Source organism: Gigantopelta aegis, chromosome 5 (genome assembly GCF_016097555.1).
Source record: "Gigantopelta aegis isolate Gae_Host chromosome 5, Gae_host_genome, whole genome shotgun sequence".
Classification (NCBI taxonomy): Eukaryota; Metazoa; Mollusca; class Gastropoda; order Neomphalida; family Peltospiridae; genus Gigantopelta; species Gigantopelta aegis.
This window is the reverse complement of record NC_054703.1, coordinates 4,988,042-4,993,847: the sequence shown is the minus strand read 5'-3', so window position 1 is coordinate 4,993,847 and position 5,806 is coordinate 4,988,042.

Genomic DNA, 5,806 nt, shown 5'->3' with positions numbered 1-5,806 from the left:
GCCGACATCTGTGAGACTGTGCTGGCTATTGACGTCAAAGAAGCGTACAGGAGCTGGTTACTGTTTCACGACAGTGAACATGACGTTGTTGTTTGTCGATTCCTGTCAATTGATCACTCTCAAGACTTGTTTAACCAGTGTTTCTGTTTACAAGTGGTAACTTGCTAAATATGCAGGGAATTGTATTGATCGTGTACGGTTAGTTTTTCTTATCATCTAGTGACTGTCTTATCATCTAGTGACTCTCTTATCATCTACAGTCTTGAATCCAGTTTTGTGATGACTTGTTAGGTAGGTAGGGAATATTTTAAAGTGCTTATAAATATCTAATTAAGCTTCAAACTTCCATTAAGGTTCACAGACCTTAGTCAGTTGTAGTTTAAAGTGTAGGTCTGTGCATAATTGTAGATCGTGAGACGCCGGGGAAGGGGGGGACATAGCTCAGTGGTAAAACACTCGCCTGATGTGCAGTCGGTCCAGGTTCGATCCCCTACAGTGTGTCCATTTGACTATTTGTCATTTCAGCCAGTGCACCACAAATGTTATATCAAAGGCCGTGGTATGTGCTATCCTGTTAGTGTGATGGTGCATATAAAAGAGCTCTTGTTCCTAACGGAAAAACAAGTAAAAATGTTAGAATTGTCAAATGTTTGACATCCAGTAGCCGATGATTCATAAATTGTGATATCATTAAACCAAACAAACTTTAACTTGAGAAGTTGGATACCTCTTAATAAAAGATGATCGGACTAGGGCGTAGTCCAGTAGTCACGGCTGGTGTAGACGGACCGGTACCGTTTTAATAGGATGTGTGGATGGACCGGTTCCATCTTAACAGGAGCTGATCAGACTAGGATGTAGTCAAGTAGTCACGGCTGGTATTCTGGTGTGCACGGACCGGTTCCGTCTTAATAAGAGATGATCGGATTAGGGTGTAGTCCAGTAGTCACGGCTGGTGCGGACGGACCGGTACCGTTTTAATAGGAGATGATTAGACTAGGATGTAGTCCAGTAGTCACGGCTGGTATTCTGGTGTGGATGGACCGGTTCCATCTTAACAGGAGCTGATCAGACTAGGATGTAGTCAAGTATGAGAGAGAGAGAGATGATCAGACTAGAATGTAGTCAAGTAGTCACGGCTGGTATTCTGGTGTGGACGGACCGGTTCCGTCTTAATAAGAGATGATCAATTTCAAATTCTGTATTACTTTAACTTTTACTTTAACTTGAGAAGTTGGATACTTCTTAATCAAACTAGGATGTAGTCCAGTATGAGAGAGAGAGATTATCAGACTAGGGTGTAGTCCAGTAGTCATGGCTGCTATTCTGGTGTGGACGGACTGGTTCCGTCTTAATAAGAAATGATCAGACTAGGATGTAGTCCAGTAGTCACGGCTGGTATTCTGGTGTGGATGAGCAATTCCGTCTTAATAAGATATGATCAGACTAGGATGTAGTCCAGTAGTTACGGTTAGTATTCTGGTCTGGATGGGCCAGGTCCATAATCAAAATAAAACAAGAAATTGTTTACGGACACCACTAGAGCACTTTGATTTACTAATCAATGGCAATTGGACGTGAAACATTTGGTAATTTTGACATATACTTTTAGAGAGGAAGCCCGCTGCATTTTCCATTTAGTACCAATAGTAGCAAGGGATATTTTATATGCACCATCCTACACACAGGATAGCACATGCGTGATATACCAGTCGTGGTACACTGGCTGGAACGTGTAAACATAAATGTTTAGAAAATCTTAGTAGAGGCACAATAATTAGATATAAAAACGGAAACCTCTTAAAACCGGATTTTTTTACTTGATCCCATGGATCTCCGGTTTGCAGGAAGGAGAGAGAGAGAGAGAGAGAGAGAGAGAGAGAGAGAGAGAGAGAGAGAGAGAGAGAGAGAGAGAGAGAGAGAGAGAGAGAGAGAGAGAAAGATGACAGATAAATAATAAAAATGCAGACAGAATGAAAGACATACCTTGAGCCTGTGTGTGTTCTTATGTTTGTGTCTGGGCGCGCGCGAGCGCGCGTGTGTGTGTGTGTGTGTGCGTACGTGTTCGCTATTCAGTGTCAGCTTTTCCTCCTAACACCTCGGCGGCGGAATGTAACTCACTGTTAAAGCCCTCGCTTTAGGCGCTCTCGGTTTGGGATCGATCCCTGTTGATGGATCCATTGGGCTATTTCTTATTCCAGCCAGTGCACCACAAATGGTGTATCAAAGGCCGTCGTTTGTGTTCTTCTGTCTGTGGGATCGTGCATATAAAAGACTCCCTGTTACTAGTAGAAAACATAGCGGGTTTCCTCTCTATATGTCAGAATTACCAAATGTTTGACACCCAATATGTTATACATGTAAGGGAATCTTTCTGAGCTGATGAATGCCGGTATTTGATTTTGGTGGCATTTTATAACTTCCTAGTTTATTTTCTTAATATATATATATACAGTTAAATCCCGTTGGCTCGAACCCCGTCAGTGCTCGAGAAAGTGTTCGACCCATCGGGTAGTTCGACCGAACCATTCGGTTAACATCGGACATTTCCGTAACATTAGTTAGAAAGTTGAATTAGATACAAATTGTGTAATACACGTAAATGCACTGAAATCAAATAAATAAATGGCAAATTCTTAATCTGTATTTACATGAATTTATTACTGAACAATTTGAATATTTCAACAATAAAAAACGCAGCACTGTTCACTTTTCAGAAATGTAGTCGTTTTAAAAGTAACGCTTCATGCTGAGGCCCGTTTGTGCACTAATTGTTTGATTGGTATCACGGTTCAGTTAACAGTTAAAATTATTTTTAAAAAAAGAATTTATAACACAACCAAACTTCTATAAGTTTTCTATGTTGTTGCAAGAGAAACGGCTGTCAAGATTACGAAAACTTAGTAAATTTGTTAGTCTTATAATGACAAAATTTAGAGATCAACAGTAATTAAGTTTATTATTTGTAGCAGTATATATTATATGTATGTACAGTATGTTATACATGTATATTGCCACCATCCACCTTGGCACATGTACCACCGTTGGTGGTCTTTATGTGAATAAAGAAGTTAAAGTTAAAGTTGCGGTAACACTAGCTGTACTTGAAAGATCATTACCGATAGTCGTTAACAAACAACATGACAAGTGTGGTGACAAAAGGATTGCATAGCTAGTGTTGCGATTCCCCGATTCATCTATGTCTGCGTCGTTAAATAAAACATTTCTTTCTTTCTTTCTTTCTATAGTTCGATCCGCCTAAATAATTAATCCGAATACTATAATAACCAATTGCGCAAGCGCAGTAATTGTTAGTCCTGTTTGGCGGTTTGCCATAAGGCCAAATAAAAAAAGAGTTGGTGATCGTCCCCGCCCGTACCTGAAAAATGCGCCCGCAACTGAAATTATTGTATTTTTTAGTTTGTTAAAAACTGTTAAAAATGCGTCGAGATAGCAGCAATTCAACTTTCGTAAGCACCGTAACGGGTTAAATCATCACCAGGTCCATCTGGCGGCCAGTGAAGGAACTACAACATCCAGGCGCATGCGCTGTTGACTGCTACTCCTGGTCTCCAGGGTTTTATAAAGTTTTTCACAGAAACAACCTCCCCCCACCCCTACCCTGATTTGTGTGATCAAAAGGACGATCACCAACTCTTTTTTTTATTTCATTTGGCCTAATTGATATTTGATGGATCACCAGTTCGAGGGAAATATAGCTATTAACATAGATGGGACCGACAATTTAGTTTGAGCGAAGGCTTATAGTCGACACTGGACGTGTTCGACCCTTCAGCAGTTAATATAAGGGTTTACCGAACAAAAAACTCGGGACTTCGTTTTTGGTTCGAGCGTTGCGGTGTGATCGACCCTTCCGAGGTCGAGCCAACGAGATTCTACTGTATATATATACACACATATATATATATATATATATATATATATATATATATATATATATATATATATATATATATATATATATATATATGTTACAGTCAATATGTCAAACTAGTCATTTGGCCTAATGCCTGAAACGCTTAGGCATTTAGCCTAATGCCCAAGACGGTCAGGCATTTGGCCTAATGACTAAAATTTCCAGGAATTAGGCCTAATGACTGGATTTTGGTTGGTATTGTTTGACATTCTGCCTGACTGCAATTCAGGCAATCAGTCAAATGGATCTACACTGGTATGTTGCCGGCAAAATAGGATTTATCGGAAAATGCTGTTCGTGACAGTTTACTATTTATTTCCTGGAATATTAATGGTGGGTTTGACAGTAAATGGAATAGCATTTCTTTTCGGAACTTTGTTTGTACTTATGATATTATTTTCTTGTGTGAGTGTTGGATTGAAAATGATTGTTTCAGAAACTGATGGTTTTCAATCATATGTGTCAAAACAAGAAGGAGGATCGGTCATTTTAATTAGAGATATTTTTACAAAAGTAATTACGGTAAGTGAAATATCATACGATACCATTGTGTGGTTAAACATAGATAAACATGTTACTGTTGATAAGGAAATGTGTTTATTATGGGTGATTTAAATAGTCGCACTCAAACTAAAAATTATTTGATTGAAAATGATAATTTGCATAAATATGTTTGTGACAAATTTGGTAGATTATTATTTTTATAATAACGACACCAAGTTACCACCACGTGTTAATCCAGATAAAGGGTGTAATGAATATGGAACACGGCTATTAGATCTTTGTAAAACAACTGCCGAGATAAAGATGGTTATAGTAATGATTTCACTTACAGTGGAAGTCGTGGTCTATCTGTTATTGACTATTTACTTTGTTTTCAAAATTGATTGTCTGTAATTTCAATCAATTTTCGGATCATGCACCATTGCATGTTGTGTTGATTATTAGACAACACGGCATGACCCAACGTGTTAGTAGTGAAATTGACATGAACAAAGGTCACGTCCGTGCAGTTTCACGGTGGAAATCAGAGTATTTGCATGAATGCAGGGAACATATTACAGTTAATCTTGACAAATTAAGTAAATCTTTTATTGCAAATAATATCACTTCACAAACAGATATGGATCATAGTGTTGAAGGATTTAGGCACACGTTAAATGATAGTGTTTCAGCTTTTTTCAAGGTACCCGTCAATTCAAAATCACGTGCTAGTGAAGGACGCCCTTCAAATAGTAAACATTGTAATATTCCTCGCCCCCCTCCACGAAGCGATGACAAGCCATGGTTTGACGATAAATTAAAGGAACACTATTTGGATTATTTAAATGCTTTAAAAAAGTTTAATATTAACAAATCATTGGAAAATCACCAGCTTCTTAATAATAAAAAAAAGATTTATACAAGTTTAGAACAACAAAGAAAAATAAATTATTTACGTACAGAAGGTGATATGCTTGACCTTTTAAGAAGAACTAATCCAAAACAATTTTATGCTAAATTTTCAAAACGCAAAAAAAAAATAAAAAAATGGAAGGTGTACATTTACAAACTTTTTTTGAACATTTTAAGAGTTTGTCATTAGATGTTGATGAATGTTATGATGCTATTTATAGTTTTGAAGGAAATATTATGTTTGATAAGCTTGCAACAACTATTACTGCAGAAGAAGTAGAAACGGCAATACACAGCCTGAAACGAAACAAAGCCCATGGTATTGATGGTATTATTAATGAATACTTTATTGAATTTAGAGAGTTTTTGATAGCACTATTGCTCAATATATTTAACTGCGTGCTGTCAACTGGTTATTTCCCAAGGAGTTGGTCTACAGCTGTAATTGTACCAATTTTGTTTTTAAAAGGTGAC